This window comes from Crassostrea angulata, chromosome 9 (assembly GCF_025612915.1).
Source record: "Crassostrea angulata isolate pt1a10 chromosome 9, ASM2561291v2, whole genome shotgun sequence".
Classification (NCBI taxonomy): domain Eukaryota; kingdom Metazoa; phylum Mollusca; class Bivalvia; order Ostreida; family Ostreidae; genus Magallana; species Magallana angulata.
Window position 1 is genome coordinate 29,414,630 of NC_069119.1, and position 19,940 is coordinate 29,434,569.

General features: G+C 32.2%; 1 long non-coding RNA gene and 1 pseudogene across 1 annotated transcript; both read left to right on the forward strand.

Annotated features, from left to right (window-relative positions):
- Positions 1 to 309: 309 nt before the first annotated feature.
- LOC128162916 (protein draper-like) lies at positions 310 to 2,872 on the forward strand (annotated as a pseudogene).
- A 6,225-nt stretch (positions 2,873 to 9,097) lies between these two features.
- Positions 9,098 to 9,638, forward strand: LOC128162839 (uncharacterized). Its single transcript, XR_008240716.1, has 3 exons — positions 9,098 to 9,211; positions 9,324 to 9,385; positions 9,507 to 9,638. It is a non-coding gene; the product is annotated as an uncharacterized LOC128162839 (long non-coding RNA).
- The last annotated feature ends 10,302 nt before the right edge of the window (positions 9,639 to 19,940 follow it).

A 19,940-nucleotide genomic window follows, 5' to 3' on the forward strand; every position in this document is an offset into this window, starting at 1 on the left:
GGGTAGTAAGAAGGGAATTATATTTTTTACTATTACATAATCTTGATTAAGCGAATCCTTAGTTCTTTTATAAATTCCAATTATCACGTCTGCTATCTATGAAATCTGGTGTAAATTATTATGATGTTGATATATTATAATCATTATCAATGAATACATCTATTTAACTGAATTCTCATTTCCTTATTTTAATAATAACAAAGTCATTTTTTGTTAAATTGTATGCAAGGAAACGGACACATTAAATCAAATAATTAAACCGATGCCTCAAGGAACTCACTCTTTTTGAAACCACAAGAAAAAGTTAAAATGGAAACTTTATTGACGTTGTGCATTGCAACAGTGACAGTTCTGGGACTTTTTGGAAAGAAATCAAAAAACAACTGTGATAGGTAGAAGTTATTAATTAAAACAAAAAATTCACGAAAACATTTATAATATGTATATTTGTATATAATGTTGACTGTGTTATTATTGTAGCATAAACGGAACCAGATGTTGCTCTGGGTACATGTGGGATTCCTTGAAAGAACAGTGCATAAGTAAGTGCCAATGCAATATTCATGTGATAATAATAAGTATCTTTAGTTATATATTACCATTTTATTCTATTCAAACACACACTTAATGAACTTCTCGGTTTTTTCTTCAGTTTGTAAAGAAGGATATACAGGAATACACTGTTCAATTGCATGTCCTTTACCTTCATATGGACTGAACTGTCAGTCGACATGTAGTTGTACTGATGAAGACTGTAATTATGTCACCGGATGTAAATATCATGCTGGAGGTATCTATTAAAATGTTTTCATTGACAATCTTTTCATCTCATTTGGTAATGTTTTCTTCCCAGAACAAATTTCTCTTTGTTCAATATCTTCAAAATGTTATTAACCTAATTATTGTTAGTGTACATTAACCTCGGCTCATTTGCTTAAAAAACAAACATATCATATTTTGACAATTTGAGTATGATATCATCATGATTATTTTGCACAGTCCGTGGTTGTTTTAGGTTGGTGTAGGCTTTGACCAATCAATAAACAGGACGAGTAGATTTTAGATCGATCAAGGTTTTACTTTTTTTTCATTACTATGAATTACAATAAGTTTCCGTAAGAAATAGAAAGGATCACACTTGGACTTTAACAGCAGTTTGCTACTTATATCATACTTGCATTTGGGGTGAAAATATACCAAAACGTTGATGAATGGGGTTACATTTTATGATGTATGGGACCTTCATACATCAATGCTGTAAAATTGTTCCCAATCGTTAAAAGCCGAAGCCAACATTTCTGTCTAAAAGTCCAACAAATGTTATCTTCGTACCCAGTTAATAATTGTAAAAAAGGATGGATATCGCTATTGATGTTACAACCCTTATTGTACTATGTAATTTTTCAGAACACTATCAGAGAGAGAGAGAGAGAGAGAGAGAGAGAGAGAGAGAGAGAGAGAGAGAGAGAGAGAAAGAAAGAGAGAGAGAGAGTTTGTGTGTTACGAAAAAAATGAAGTCATTAAACATTTATTAAGAGCGTGAAATTAAACTAAAGGACTATGTGGGGTATGGTCAAATATATGCCCCCAATTTTAACCAATATCTAAATAGTATCGTTCTAAGATCAAATCGTCATAAATAATTGTACAGTGGACGCCTATCTTTAATCTTGATTTAGTCATCATTGCTCATTCGCTGTTTTTCTATGACGTCACCCAAATGACCTAATTCCCGCAAATTTTCAAACAAATGAAAATTTTCTCATTTTTGCTTTATATTTTGCATTCAGATATATAGAGCGCAGATCTGCTCAAGTACGATTTTAACATATGTTTATCTCCAGATAAATATACACATTATGCTAAAAACCGGTACTTGAGCAAGCCTGCGCTCGATGTTTCCAAGTCGGAAAACCATCGGAAAACACCCACTTTTTGCTACAAAACATCAATTTATCAAAATAAGGCAATCTTCATGACGTCATTTCTACATTATGACGTCAGTGTTGTGATAACCTTTTACACCCTTATTTTCAATATGATTTCAACTATCCTCCACCTTGTTTTTAAACTCGTTATGAAACTTTAATATTGGGGGGCAAAAAATGCATGATACCGCACATAGTCCTTTGTAATTTAAATAATGACTCTACTATAAAATACGTAAACGTACTAGACACTCAATCTGAAATAAAGATTACAAAGAATATTTTCGTAAAATTCCACGCATTATTCGATGTTAAATAAATCACGTACACAAAGAAATTAGCAGAAATGTTAGAAGAAAATATTCAATTTTTACAATACATTTTCATCATGTATGAAATCATGTTTTATTGATCGCAAATAATATACAGGTACCAGTTTTGATAGTTAAATGTAAAATACACTTTAACTTCTTACATTTTTATATTTACGATTAAAAGGAAAAAGAGATCATCATTTTGCAAAGTTTTGTAAGTTAACTTAACAATACAATTGTCTAAAACAACACATGCTGCTTTTCTTTAATTCCAAACACTGTGACAAATAAAGTATGAAAGAGACGCAAATAATGTGATGTAATGCTGGATTGTAATTTATTGAACCAGTCATGTTCTTTATAAAACAATGTCTATAATGATAACAAAACCTAAATAAAATTTTCCTTTCATTTTTGTAGATTTGTTAAATCATACAACAGACAAATCATCAAGATTCAACAAATCAGTCTCCAATATTCCAAACATTACTCCAAAACGTGAACCATCTGCCAACAATCGTTTTCTTTTTATTTTCAATTATTGTAGTTATTGCAGTGCTAATCATCATATTTGTTATTTTCCTTTACACTCAGCTATTTGAAAAGCGACGAGTTGTCGCTAATTTGTGACCAACTATAATATTTGTATCTTTATAGTCAAGCTATTCCGTAATTTTAACTTACTTAACTTCAATAACGTCCTACCCAGGGACGAGGGAGGAGAGATAATCGAGAAAAAATGGCACGTAGACTTGTAAATGACCATCAACCATGGATTATATTACTGTGGAATCGTTAGAATTCATGGTGGCTCAGTTTTTGTTGTATTTGTGAATAGCCCTACTCAACGAACTTACATCTCCGAGGAAAACAAACTTTAAAAGAGTTTTTAGTTATCTTACTGAAACCAAAAACCAATGCATCCACCAAATAACATCGGATTCCTAAGGAATAACAAAAGAATCCACAATCCACGAATTTATCTCTCTCAAACTACAAGGATACCACAGGCACTTGTTATGGATATAAAATCCCAAATTGGATATTAATTGAAAAGTGAAATTACATGCAATATTTTTTTTTCGGTTTGCAAGAGAAGTCAATTCTGTCTATGATTAAATGCAATGTCACAACTTTAAGAAAATAAGTCTTGTTGTTGTAGCTCACTATCCGTAAATTGATACCTATATATAGTTATATAGCTATATATGTATATTTTAAACTTCTTGGTGATCAATTTGACAAACTTTTGGATTAAAAAAAACTAACCAATTGTCGACGCATTTGATTCGAGTTTATGCATATTTATTCTGGAAATAAGAAGATCAAAAATTTTATTTGTTTGCATTTATATTTCATAAAGGGTATAACATGTATAATACCGATCAGACCCAATCTAACACCAGAGTAAACCCCAACTAAACCCCGGGTTTACTTTTAGGGTTTACTTTGGGTTTACTCTGGGTTTATTTTTTGAAAATTTGGGTCCACTCAGGGTTTACTTTGGGTTTAGTCGGGGTTTACTTTGGGTTTACTAGGATATTGCTTTTGAGGTCAACTGTACGCACTTAAGTGTGAAGCAGACCCGTCTTTTATGTAATCATCCTACTACCTGTAGTTTCTGACCCTTGTATACTCCGAATACACAGTTAGCGTCTATTTAAGGGGTATACTTCTGACTGGGTGTACTCTCTGTTTCCACTCTGGGTTTACTTTGGGTTTACATTGGGTCCACTCTAGTAAACGCGGAGTAAACCCAGAAAGTAAACCCAGGGTTTACTTTCTGTTAAGTTGGGTCTGATCGGTACTGTATATCCACAACAGATAATTATATCCAATTTAAGAGATTGGTCGTAACCTTTTGATAACTTTATAATTTTTATCAATCAAATACATGTCTTTCTTCATCGCCTCTATCGAGGATAACATACAAGAACATGTATACGCTAACTCTATAAAAACTAGCACTTTTTAAAGATATGAAATATATGAAGGAAAACTATTCAGATTTTTTTTTTTTTTTTGTTCTTTTATTACATATAGAGTATGCATTGTGTCTATGAATGTTACAAATCAAGTCTGATATTGTGTAATGCACTTGCCTTCAGAAATATCCTTGCCTACACAACAAGAATTACCAAATGAATATTGTCAGTGAAGTAAGTCTTCTTATACAAGATATAGTAAAGTTATGGAATAAAGGACAGCATGCATTTTTTTCACACTTGTAAGATATGCACACTATAGCTAGAAGGAATTATACATTTTTAAAAATATAATTATATCAAGCGAGTAGTTTTTACACGTATCACGTAGAACAGATGTTGGACGACTAACATCTAAATTTACCGCGGAAAATAGAGCCCTGGATACCTTTGAAGTCAAACATAAACTTCTTTTTTTTGTACAAAAAGAGAATGGCACTGGGGCGTAGTAGATTTTTTGGTTCTTACCAAAGCTTGTGCAATACTCAAGTTGAGTCTTCAAAGTTTACAGATCCGTTAATTACATGTACAGGACATGTGGTAAAAACGAACAATGTTCGACATCAAAAGTCCAAACAAAACAGAAAAAATAAGAGCAGAGCAAACATGGACCTCTAATTTAGGGGTAGGGTCAGGTGCCATGGAGGAGTGAGCAACTGTATGTTGTATGATGAAAAGGCCAGTCTTTTGGGGCTTAGCACTACAAAAGCTAGTAGGAATGCTACCATTGCAGCCATCATTTTTTTTCTTGAAGAATCTGTAGTTTAATCTCATGTTTTTATCCCACGCACTGGCTTTTACGCCTGAGATAAGTGGAATAGAAACAATCTTAGTATAACGGTCATGAAAATTTAACCGAACATCATTCGTTTTTTTTTTTGGGGGGGGGGGGTTCTTGGTTTTTTTTTTTTTTGTTGTTTTTTTTTTTCGGGGGGGGGGGGGTGGGTTGTTTTGTTTTGCTTTGAAAAGATGAAAGATTTTAAACGGGGAAATGTAGTTGGGTTTCAAATATTAAAAATTGAAGGAAAAACCTAAAATATCAATAGTAATGAATCAAAATGTTTAAAAGGCATTTAATGGGTATTATGTTTTCCTTATCACGATACTTTATATTTTATAAACAACTGTACTCAATTATATGTATTAAGTTAAATAATATAAACATTTTTAATTTCATTCAAAATAAGAACAAGTCGTGTATTGTCTTTGCCATCGTTTGCGTTGAAATAATGACAAAACAATTGCTTTGCTTTGTTTTGCTGGTTCAGATTTCTCTCTTTCAGTCTGAAATTTGTCTTGGGTAAGATTTTTCTTTGTTATTGTAATTGTCTTTTATAATTAAACGGATTTATTTACTTATACGTTCAATATTAAAGTGAATCCGGAAAACATTGCTGTGTTGGAGTTAGATGGAACGATACACAAAAGATATGTTTACGTAAGTATAATAATTTTCTTTAAATTATATTTGTTTTGGTTAAAAGTTATATTTAACGAATGAGTGTTTCATTCATTCGTTACTATTACAATGATGTTTTAACTAAACATTTTATTACATTACCAGCATGTGTTAGCGGATATTATGGAATTAACTGTAGCTCGGATTGCATATTTCCTCTGTATGGAATGAACTGTATGTCAAACCGTAACTGCTCTGAGAACGACTGTGATCGTGTGTACGGTTGTTTAAAGTCTAATGAAGGTATAAATTCCGTTTTTACTTTTCTCATTTGGTACAGAATTTAAAACTTTGCATTTTACTTAAATTTACCTCACGTCTTAAAATTTTACTTTATAAAACATGATACTTGTCTTTGTCTGAAGTTTTAAAACAAAAACACTGACATCGGTGTATAATATATCTGCTGTTGATAACGCTTTGACGTTTATTGCTGAAAATTAAAACTAGCTAACTTCGTGAGATGTTTATTTTTGCAATGATTGTTGCGTTCTTACACCGTATTAAACACAAAAGAAAACACTTTCCTTTTTATACGTATAACTTAGGTTTTAAAAATCGTTTGGTCAAATACAAGCATCAATAAAAGACAAGTGCATTTTTAATTATTGTTGATCAGCATCACAGAGGAAAAATATTACATTTTTTTTATAAATATGATAAACACCCTAATATCTACGACTACTGGCACTTTTCATATGTGCAAAGTCTATAACAATTCTATTATCTTAGCTTTATTTTCGACCGATAAAAAATACACACAAATTTAACATTTTTTCAGTTATAGCTAAATTCTTTAAGTTGACAATAATTTAGATAAACAAAGCCTTCGGTTTGTTTACGTTATTTATGTCGTTTAAGGCCCTGTCACACCAACCGCGTCCCCGCGGCGTGTTTACGGCGTTGTAAAATTCATTGAATCGCCGTAGGATCGCAAGGAAAATTAAGAAAAAATGTACAGTTTTATTTGAAAAATTTACAAGTGGAGTTGTCACGGCGTCCTGACGGCGACCGAGGCGTTCTTACGGAGCTCACACTGCGTGTAACTGCGTTTCCACGGAGTTCTACTTGGCGATTAACTGCCCTCTCACTGAGTCTCCGCCGCGCGCTCATGGCGTGCTAGGAGATTTTACCGCGCGTCCACGGCGTACTCTGCATGCTGACTGCGTGCACAAGACGTTCTTTACTTCTTGGTAGGTTGATATGTTGTACAATTGAATGGGAAGTGGGAAACAAACAAGAATTTACAACTAGTAAGCAAATGATTAAAACATTGTTTTGATTTTGTGAAAAGGTACATTGTAATTGAAACAAAGTTACTTTTAAACAATTTGTGAAGGACTAGGATTAAACTCTCAGTAGTCTGGTCTACAAGAAAGATCCGTTATTCGTTGTTAGAAAACATAGAACAGATTTGAAAACATCATAACTACAAATGTATATGGCATTAATTGCATCTACGTCCATTGATAGGTCTTGAAATATTAGTAAATTCTACTTTTTACATAGTCATCTACATCCAGTTTGATATTTATTACATCGCTTGCTATTGTACAACAGCAATTATTTTTAGTTTTCGTGGTCTTGATGACAACGAAGTAGAAACGCCGTGGGACCGCGGTAAAGACGCAGAAGAAATGTCACGAGAGCGCGATGAACGCAGCAACATCTCTTTGGGTCGCTATGTGAACGCATCCAAATGGAAAACAGCTTGTTCAAACGCTGTGGATGCGCAGTGAGAGCGCAGCGAGAGCGCGATAGAGACGCAGTGGGATCTCAAAGGACTCCGTGAGGTTTCCTTGAAAGCGCAATTGACTTATCACTGCGTCTACACTGCGATTAGCTGCGTTCCTTGAGCGCACCGACGGAGCTCTCGTGGCACTGTTGGAGATCTTACGGCGTTGTCACGGCGATCTCACTACGCTTCTACGGCGTGTTTATCAGAACGCCGAGCCACGGCACGTACTTTGTGCATGTTCAAAGTGCGCGCCGTCGCATGGCGTTCTTTAATGTTCAAGGCGATCCCACCGCGACGGACGAAAATGCTGTTGCATTCTTACGGCGCTGTAGGAGACTACTGCGTTTACCTTGGCGTTTTACATTATTGAAGGACGCAGCGGGATCGCCGTGAGGACGCAGCTCCGGTGTGACAGGGGTTTTACCTGTCAGTTTGTATAAACCCAAAATTAATGTACTTTAAATATGTAACATCATATCTAACACTCGTTTTAAAAGCAAATGGCACCCTCATTGACGATATAGATGGATTTGTGACGGTTATCAGAATAAGAGAAGAGGAACCATTCAAAATTCATGGTGTTGTGTACTCAATAATCGGATTTGCAGCCGCTTTTTCTATTTATAACTTTATATCTTTGTACACACATACTAAAGAAATGCAATGTGCAAAACATGATCTCCTTTTTGACGTATTTGTATGATTTATGTTTCCGGTAGTATCTGTTCTGGGATCATTCTGGAATTGTTTGTTGTGTGCAGATATTATCCGGATTCATTTGTTGTGCGTCCGGTTTGAAGAACAAAACTTACGCTTAATTAAATCACAAGAATTTACAATCTTTGAAAAACAAAATGATGTTTAGTGGACAGATAACCTAAAACAAAATTTTCATGTGGTTTCGCAGGAATGAAGAAAAGAGTTTAACAACAAAAAAAACAATCTTTAAAACAAATAGCTTAACATGTATAGCAATCACAATAAAGATCAGAGAATCAAAAAATCGTGATTGGGCTTCGTCTTATTCGATTAGCACTTAATCTAAGCACAGAATGACGTACTGAATATAAAAATGTATATGTGCTGAGGTCGATGTCCTTATACATGTATTTGGAGACATGAATTTTCATAAATAAAAGATATGATGAAAAAGATTTTTTCATAAATAAAGATATGATATTCTGAATACATGTATCCGCACAATGAAAACATTCATTTGGTATATCAAAATGATAAGGTATATACTGATAAGCGCTGAAAAAAAACCTCTTGCATCATGTTTTCTGTCTTGAAGCTTTCTCTATGTTTGCCGTACATGTATATTACCCAAACACCTTTTTTTTTTTACACCTTCATTACTTTTTTACCTTTGCTGCTGTTTTTCTTTCTTACATGTTTAACCTGTTAAAATTGCTAAAAACGATGTATGTACTTCTTTAAAACACGCCTGAAAGAGGAGACTCTATAAAACATGGAACGCAGTGTAGATATTATGCAATCATTATCATGTCTGCAATTTAGCATCAAGATCCAAATTTAAATACATACAGGATGTATCTTATTGAAATCAAATTATATTTCCTCTTATAATATGTTTGTCAAAATATATAAGTTCCTCATTAACATGTATAGAAGGAAGAAAAATAACAGAGTGTACATTCAGCTAAATCTGTCTTAGCAACTCTAGACATAGAATCAGAAAACATGAAATATAACGTGAGGATTGACTTTGTAATAATGCTATTGCTGGACAGTTTTGAAGTTGCACATATGCAGATTTGTCAAGGGTGAGTAGTATTGTAGTAGGATTTTACCTCCTTTTAATGGAAATATTGAATATGAATTCAAAAACACTTACACTGGTGAATAGATAGAGATGTTTAAATACATATATTGTAGACTGAACGGAACGATGTGTTGTTTCGGTTACGAGTGGGATCAGAACCAATCAATGTGTATACGTATGTGTTACATTCTTGTTACATATACTGTAGATGTAACTTAAATGTCTTTATTTCATGAAATTTTGAAAAAAAAATTATCATACATTTAGATCAATACTTTTATGTTAAGCATTTTAAGCTTGTAAAAAGGGATATCATGGTAAGAATTGTGACGCCAAATGCCCACCCCTATTTTTTGGATTAGGATGTCAGTCGCAATGCAACTGTTCCGACAAAGACTGTGATTACATCAGCGGATGTAGGCAATTAACAGAAGGTACTTTTTCTAAGAAAGTAATTTTTATTTAGAACAATTAGCAAATTGTCTTTATCAAAGAAAAATATTATGCTGTTTAAATAACTTTCATTATTTTTTTGAGTTTTTTTTTAGGCTGAGAGTTAACACAAAATAATTCCTACCTTTAATATACATGATAAAGTGTTTGATTGTATATCATTTCAGAACAACCTAATACTTTTACAATCGGTTTAAACTACAACGTCAAAACACCAGAATTTAATGATTATGAACACAGCTTTAATGGTAAGATAAAATGTGACCATTATTTAATTTAATGTTTGTTTAAATTAATTTTTGGAGGTATACTTTTGTTTTAGTTGTTTTCTAATACATGTATTCTAGTTGAATAACTACAAAGGGCTATTATCGTCAAAATACTGCAATATTTCTTTATTGTAGACATAAGGTGCGGTATTAACAGTTACTTGAAAACACCTTTCAGCAGGCCTACTGTGGTTTCATTAATAATCAAGGGTATCAGTTTTCGTGGATAAATTAAAAATCACCAATTCAATGATAAGTCAATTCGTGGCCAATGACCCAATCAATACACAAATGTTAATAGAAAATGCACTTCAAGAACTTGTAATTGTGTGGATCAACTTAACAACGAAATCCACTAAAATTTGAATTCAACAAATATTGATGAAACCACAATATATATGTTTCTGTGAATTTTTCCCAGAGATAAAATGATAATGTTTGATTGAAATTATCTTTGACATATTTTCTATTATAATTTTTATTGTACCTCTTCCACAGATATTTGTTTATCAACTCTTTGGAATATCGTTCCATTTATATAGGAGCTTTTAAAAACTCAGCCTCATAAATCAAAATATGACACATGTAAATAGATCAAAACAAAAATTAGTGGACATCAAAAATGAGTCCAAACCTATAGTCACTATACGCTACATGCCATTCTTATGAGATGACTCGTAGTTGTACACTGATGACATGTGAAGATTAAACAAGGCCAAACAGCTTTAAAAAAAATTATTAAATTCAACTTGTTAACAAAACAGAAATGATCTCGAACAAGATACGCATTTGTAAATACATCAAGCATGTTGTTTCTAAAGTATGTTTACATGAGACAGGAGTGTGCTTATAAAGTCATTTCATGCATATCTTTTACAAATTGATGCTATGCGATGGTATGCGATTTTAATGATATGCTATGAGATGTGTATGCTATGCTATGAGATTTGTATGCTATGCTATGAGAAATTGAAATGAAGGGCTTAATGATATGGTATGCTATGCTATGCTATGGTATGCTATGAGATTTGAACAAAAACGCCTCCATACACAGAGGAGTTCCACACATTTCGAAGTAAAATAATAAGAAGCCAAAGTTTACCACAAATCTATTATGGAATTTTTTTTTTCAAATGAAAATATTTAACACCGAGTTAAGAGAATGCTGTATGCTATGCTATGGTATGATATGACGAATGCGATTCTATGAGATTATATGCTATGGTATGAGATAACAATGCTATGCTATGAGATTTCAAAGCTATGCTATGAGATTTCAATGCTATGCTATGGTGTATGTTGTAAAAGATATGCTTGAACCGACTGTATGTATGTAATGGTAATATTGCATTACGAGGGTTGTCCCAAAATAGCGTAGACAATTGGCGTTATTCAGTTAATCGAAGACAAAGGAAGATGAAATTTGTGCCACAAAGGTTTCAAGAAAGTTGCATTAAAATAATGTTTTAAAATCGAATATTGCTTGAGATTAAATTAGTTAAATGAAAGCATGTTATATCAGAAATTCGACATGCGGCGCAATGTCAAAAACAAAAAGTTAAAATCAACTTAATGAATTGAAAATTGGGCGGAAAAGTTCTTTTCGAATGAAAAAAATTCAAATAAAACATACACTGATATTTTATAATAGTTCTATTATTTACTCAGAAAATGTTTTGGCTATCACAAAACTTTTAAATTATTTAAAGCGCGTTTTGTGACAAGTTGAAAAGTTATCTGGTAATAAAATGAAGTTGTCAGCGTTTAAGGCGGCGCAGCAGTAACTGATACAATTTTGTAAAGACCATGAAAATAATCCTGAGCGGTTTTGGAATTAAATGAAATTAACAAAATCGATGAGATATGCGTTTTGTGAATAAGTAGTTAAACAACATTAAAAATATTTGAACAAGTATGAGACAATAAGTGGAAAAAAGAAACCCCGAACGATATCAATGGACGTCAAAATGTTAAACGACACATTTCGGTAAGACGGACGTCAGACAACAAGTAATACAGGGCAAGTTTGGAGCCGACAGATCCTTTGTACTTAGAAAATGTTTAAAAAAAAAAAAACTAGAAATATTTATTGAATGTGCACGCAGGGTACATGTTCAAAGATAATATATAATCTAAGACATTTTCGGAAATAAAACGTAAATGTTATTGTAAACGATGTGGAGGGTTTAGCAACAACGTAAAACTGGAAATTTTCGACGTCGCACATTGCGCCGCCTGACAAAACTTGATGTTACTAATTATTCATTTTCTCGAGAAATAAATAAAGTACAGATTTGAACTTTTCAGCATTGTTTGCCAAAGGGTCATTGGAGAAAACATAGAAGTCTAATGAAAGTGCAGTGAACAGATTATAAATTATGTGTCCTGTCTACATTATTTTGGGACAACCCTCGTATATGCCATAATTAAATGAAAAATGCATTTTTAAAAAATATTAATCATACAAATATCAACTCGGAATTTGGACATGTTGTTTCTAGTACGTTTACATCCCAAAAACACACATCATTAATAAATGTTCATTAGATATACACACAAACCAAGCATGTTTTGGAACAAAAATATACATATTAATGTATTTTTTTTAATAAAATAATCAAATCAAAAGGATCATATTTAACTTCAATAAGCAATATATTTCATACTTAATTTATACAGTTATATAATTAATGTTCAGAGAAACACAACGATACTCTATTTAAAGACAGAACGATAATAATGCAGACCGTACTCACATCCAAGGACACGGCTCATTATCAATCTAAGCGTTTAATGTATGCAACGATCGGACTTTCAGTGGCGGCTTTTTTGATAACAATTACTTATATATACACTTGTCAACTAGAGAAGCGTAAAATTTTTACTAGCACAGTTTGATACCTGGAGTTTTACTTCTTATTTTTTTTTAAGATGGTGCTACATTTTAAATGATGTACCAATGCTTACAACTTTTATGTATCAATATTTTTCAACTTATTTTTATTCCATCTTAAGATAATCTCTCTCTGATCATTTTAAGTGACACAAATACTACGGAGTGACAAAAAAGATTTTGATCCATTTCTATTATTCTGTATTGCAATGTAAAGCTTGATAATGTTTGTATGATGCTCATTCAAGCTGAACACCGCTCGTAAATAGGCACTGTCCGCCATATTTCTCTTTAATCACTGCTGTCCCTACAACCCTTATATAAGGGACATATCTCTAAACAGTTAAAAGTACTTCGCTGTAGAGGTCTCACCTGTGTGGATGTACATTTTGCCTCGCCGTGTTACTCGGTCGCGATGAAATTATCAAATTTTACGGATCTTTTTGAAGCCAGGAGAATACTAACATCAAATAAATTGGTCAATGCATTATTTACGAACAGGAAATGAACATTAGATAAGAAAAAAATGCATAAAATCTAAAGACCACGAAAGGAATACTACATGTCGGCCACGAGGTTCAGGTGTGCAATCGGGTGTAACGAAATCGAGGGGTTTATATACCAGGTATCTGTGTAACGGTGCCTATTTACGAGCGGTGTTCAGCTTTAAGATTAACATTCCTAATATCAGATTTCATGTTTAAATTTTTGACTTTGAAGAAACATATTAAATGTAAACAACTTATTACATGTCATATTTTTAGAATTAAAAAAAGTCGAATGTAAAAATAATCATCATATATTATTCTGAGTTTTATAATAAACTGATATCTAAATTGTGTTCATTCTATATGTTTTACTTGATTATTGATAAGATATTTAATCAGGAAAAGTATATACAGAATTGTTAACCTAACTGTCGAGACAAAATAGTAAGGAAACGGTACCAACGAGATGTAACAGAAAGAAAAGAAAATAGTCATGTTGTGCATTATTACATGTACAAAACATGTCACACCATACTTATTGTTTTGAAGAAAATTACTAAGCTTAGTATTAAATTTGTCAAGTGTATTAGATGTTACAATTGATTTATCATCAAATCACAACGAATTTATTTACAAAACTACAACCTTTTTTGTAAAATGTGTACCATCTGCCAAAAATTATTCTTATTTTTTTCACTGATTGCAATTGTTGCTGTGCTCACCATAATATTAGTTGATTTTTTTACACACAGCTATTTGATTAGCTACAATTGACCGCGATGATGACTGAGGGGTATCTGCACTGATTGCATTGGTACATGTATCTTTATCGTCAAATCTTAACTCAATTGCTATTAATCTGTCTTTTAAAGTAATAAAGAGACAAAAAATCAAAGCATAGATTTGGTATACCTTTGGACAATAGTCGACATTAACATATGTAGGACAGTTCATTTTTTAAGATCACTTTTGTTTTCACATTATCTGTTAGTGATTACATCAGAGTAAAAGGATTTTAGAAAGCAAATCAAACTATCAAAAATTCAAAAAGGATACAGCACTGACATTAATAATCAGGTGAAAGTCCACTAAAAGTTACTTCAGAGTGTCTGCATAACTAAGCTGTGCCATTCAGTCACCTTTCAAGACAGTTTGGCTATCATTCATTTATTAAACGACCAAAGTCAATCCTATAAATTATGACAGACTAAGTGAAATAAGATTTATTATAGCTTTTCCTAAAACATAAGATCATATTACATGTAACTACAAAAAAAAATGTATTTCAAATATTGTAAAGTGAAGCATAATTTCTTGACATATATTTAAGTTATGGAATGAAATAAAGGGTGTTAATTTGTCAAACGTGTGTTAACTTGTGTAATGTACTCTAAAATTTCAGTATTTATCACACAAGGGTAAATTTTTTAATACTCGTATATCTTTTTAGGAAGCTCTGTTATGCTCATTGCGAATTGTATCTATCATATTGAAAATTTATTTTTAAAAAAAGAATGCTTCTTATGAGCAACAGACAATGGGTAAGTGCATGTACATAGGATCAAGCTATATTATCAGACTATGTGCTATCTGATATTAAATTTGTTATGGCAAAATAGAACTTATTTACAGGAAATCTATAAAATCTATTTTGTTGTTGTGTATGAAACTTAAAAGTATGGAGACACGAAACCAAAAATTGATTGCATATTGATATAACGATGAAACTACGGGAAGTAAAAGTTTATCTAAATTTATAAGTTAAATGTGTAATGTAATATACAAGAGGAAATTTAAAAGATTTCAAACGAGGAAATACAATACTTATTGATATGAATTAAAGTACATAAACAAACTAAAATACCAATGGTACCATTTTGGAATGTTACAATTAATTTGCTCTTTTTCCCCTCGAGATGTTTATAAAATCACAAAGTTATACAAGTATAAGGGAAATGAGAATTGGGTTTTATACTATAAACATAAAAGATTCCAGTTTTCATTTGAAACAAGTAGAAGGTTTTTTTTACAAATTTTTCTTCGGCAAAACAATGGCAACACAAAAGTTTTGCTTTGTTTTGCTAAATCAAATATTTCTAATTCAATCTGATCTGTGTCCAGGGTAAGATATTTTATTTTGGCCGCTTGAAACTTAGCAATTTGGGGGGGGGGGGCATCAACGTTTGTCTAACATTCAAGTTTAATATTTAAGAGAAAATGGTTACAAATGTTGTATTGGATTCAAATGGAATGATGCACACGGGAATTGTTTACGTAAGTACAATTACATGTATTATGATGTCCTTACTATTTGTTTAAATGTTACATTTAGAGATACAAACCAAATTGTATTTATATATTATTCATACACTTATTTTTCTTAAACATTTTCATCCTTTTTATTAGCGTGTGATGAGGGATTTTATGGGAGTAACTGTAGTTCAAAGTGCCGTTTTCCTATGTATGGAGTAAACTGTATGTCAAACTGTAACTGTTCTGCAATCAACTGTCACCATGTCTACGGTTGTGTAAAGTCTGAAGAAGGTATTACATTCTTTCTATTTTTTATGTCCTACTGTAGTCACATTTTTTAACTTTACATATATCAACATATACCTCATTAAGCAAAGGATTATTTAATTGCACGTGCATATCTGTCGTATTAAAGTTTTGAAGGTATCGCACTTTGCAGAATACAGGTAACTCTTTTCAGAGGGATGTGTATGTTTTTCTGCATTGATTAATACCTTCATAGAACGCATGGAACACAAAAGAAATGATTTATCTTTTCATATGTTCATCTACTTTTAAATCATTAATTTAAATTAATGACAGAAAAAAAAATTGGTATCATAATTGTCTATCAGCACTTAAGACAGAAGGAATCGTATTTTTTGATAAATATAAAAAAAATAGATTGTTGCATCCATAACTACTTGCAAGTCCGTAAGCTTACCGCATTATCCCATTGTAGCTTCATTTTTTATCGACAACGAAAAATTTACACAAAGTTAGCAAGTACAAAATCAATATCATTAAGCAATTTAAAAATCGTTTATTGTAGCTACAGTAATGATCAGAAGTAGTTTTAAAAGAAGACGCTACATGTGTATTTGAAATATACAAGGGGCAGGAATTACAGGCAGCAAGATAGTAAGATAAAAGACGGGTCTGCTTTACACTTAAGTGCGTTCACGCTCGACCCCTAAAGTAAATCCCAACAAACCCAAACAAAACCCAAAGTGGACCTAAAAAACCCAGTGGACGCAAATTTTCAAAAAGCTGACCCATATTAAACCCCATGTAAACCCCGAAAGTAAACTTCGGGTTTAGCTGGGATCTGTTCTGGTGTTAGGTTGGGTCTGGTCTGCACTGCACTTTATCAAATCTGAAAATCATTTAGTCAGACAGACAGACAGACAGACATTCTTTATTTCCTCTATAAGTTAGAGATTAAATCCATCAAACAAGTGTTTGGTGCAATGTGTTTACAATAAATAGTGCTGAAATTTCAAGCATAAAATTATCACGAACACATATATACAATTACTTATATACAGAACACAATCAATGTTCAAATATCATGGAGTGTTCATCTTGAATCGCACATATTTTAAACAATAAAACGTTACAAGAGTGCTCGCATGTCCTTTATCATCACTGTGATGCCTTCCGAAACTGAAAGCATATAGCTTGCCCACTCCTCCTCTGGAATGACGTCGTCGTCCTTCGATCCGAGAATAGTACCAACTATTACGCTGTCCGAGTTTTATGTCAACTTGACATATGTATTTACAGTCAACGAATTTACCATAAGATGCATAAGATACTCGCAACTTTTATATAGGACAGGACAGTCTAGAACAAAATGCTGTACTATATCGTTTACTTTCCTTTTACAGAGCTTACACGACACTTCCTCTGTTTCATATGTAAAAGAAAAGTTGATTAATTCAAATAGTTTCCAAGTGTATTCCGGATGCTGAAGGCTCAATGACCAGAGTGGATGAGGTTCAATATATTTATGCACTTCGGCAAAGCGACTAAGTTCTGGTCGACTTTTCAAAGATTCTCTCCATTCGTTCTGAGAAGAAATACGAATGAGAGTGTCGATGTATTGGTTCCAACTTGACTTTGAAGGTGTTTCCCTGTTACGGAGATAATCATGGAAGAAGTAATCAATTTTATAGTTTTTCATGGTTCTATAGATACAATGAACGAACCCACGTTTCTTTTGGGGCGTGTCTACCGAGTATGTACACAATCTTGCAATGAACAATTTTTTAAAAAACAACGAGTAACTAGATCTGCAGAGCCGATTCCAGAAAATTAATTGAAGTTTTTGAACCGTCTTTTCCATTTTGATAAGACCTAGTGAGTAAATAGTGCACGCAGAGGGAGATTGCTGATCAAAACCTTGAATCCTGCGTGCAGCAAATCTTTGTAAGATTTCAAGGTTTTCCAAAGATTTTTTAGATATATCTGTCCATAATTCACAGCCATAAAGGACTGCTGGTGCAACAACAGTTTTCCACATTTTGCAGCTCAGGATCGGGTTCATGCCATGCTTGAGCACTTCTATGTTTATATTTGTGATGTTTTTACATAATGTTCATTTTGATTCAACTGCCCATAATTTAGAAATATTACATCGTAAAGACAATCTTTTCCCGCCATTTTTGCATTTTTAGCATAAAACAGCTTGTTTTCAAGCAGTTTTTCTTTCAGAAAACAAAGAGCGCATTCTTGAACAAACAAAATACTTTAATCAGTGATGTATCTAGCCAAGACCTATAAGTGACAAAAATATTTTTCTTGTTCAAGCATGCGCTCTATATTTTTCATTCATAAAAATATAAGAAAAATGTCAATTTTTGACTAATTTTGATTAAATTATAGAAATAGCGTCACTTCTGACGTCATATACTGCCACTAAGTGCAATTAAATCAAATTAATATGTGAAAAATATATTTTACATAAACTCTTCTAAAAAAAAACATAACATTTTATTGTACCCGAAACACTTTAAAAAATGGCAAATAATGGGGGCCAAATTTAACTCATATCATATATAGTTCTTTGAGCAGATCGTTTTCCTTAAAAGCAAAATTTGATACTGGTTAGTTTGTATGAATTAAGATATATTTTCTATAAAGGCAATAATAGTATAAAAACCCACCAAAGAGGAATAAAATAGAATAGTTGTATCTGTCTCTCTATTCCCATGTATGTTATTACATTATTTTAATCATTTTATAACAGAAATGCTATTATTATACATATTATCATATCCAACACCTTTTTTACAGCAAATGTAACCACCACTGACTATTTAGATGAATTGACACTGCTCAGTGAAAAATAAAAGGAACCATTCAAAACTAATGGTGTTGTGTACTCCATCATCGGACTTGCAGCAATATCTGTTCTGTTGATAATTCTATATCTGTGTTCACACCTACTAGAGAAATACTCAGTTTAAAAATAAAACATCTTTTTATATTCTTAAACATTTATAATTAGATGAATTAAGTTTCCAAGAGCATCTGCTTTTGAATTTTTTCGGAATTGTTTGTTATGTCCAGATATAATCCGGATTTAATTGCTGCGCAACCTTTTTTGAGATTATAATACAGCTTTCACTTCGTAAGCACCGTGCAAAATTTGTCGAACCATTTTTCCGTCAGTTATTTTTTGTGATACAGAGACCCCAGTGTATGTTTTTTTTGTATTGTTCATATAACTTCAAAACTGATAAACGGTATACTCCTTTATTATGCGATTTGATTGATATGCAAAGCACTGATGTACTAAGGGAGTTGATTTAATTGATTATTATTTATTTTGATAGGAACATGTTTCGCATGGCAAGTACTCTCTTAGCTATATTTGATTCCTTATTAACGCAAATTGTTTTCAGATATGAATTAAAAAGCTTTTCTGACATGAATTCCGATCTACAGCCAAAAAATAATATTCAAAGGTACAATAACGCTTTCACACTCTACGTATATAGTGTGTCAGTTATCGAAATATTTCTGCAAAAGTGTATCAAAGCAAAGGTATTTATGAGTAAATTTTCTGGAACACACTGCCTCTAAATACAGGAAATCGAATTTATCGATTATTCTTAAGTACTACGTTTCGTCAGCGATGATGATTTGTGGTTTGGTCCAAACACTGTTTTACTTCCGGTTTGCCAGTGTACATGTAACTGCATGGGAAAGTTGATTGAAATCAACTCCTCAAAATTAAACCAAGTTTATTAATCAATAAAAACTTATTAATTGTCAATTTTGTTTTAATTATTAAGTTACAATGTACCCGTTCACGCATTTCCTCGTTTTGTCTAGATTAAATAGAAGTAGACTGATATAATGATATTACCAAATATTCTAACTAGAATGTAAAATGATAATTGATACCACAGTTATTTATTGATATGAAATACATTTTTTTTTTCATTTGTATATATATACATCTGAAATATATAACAGTGAATTATTCTAAACAACTTTCCCATTACTGTTTTGCAATGCAACAAATCATCTTACAACTTGCGAAATAAAAACAAACTATTGAGTTTAGTGAAATTGTTATTCTAAAATCGTCTCTAGTTAAAATAG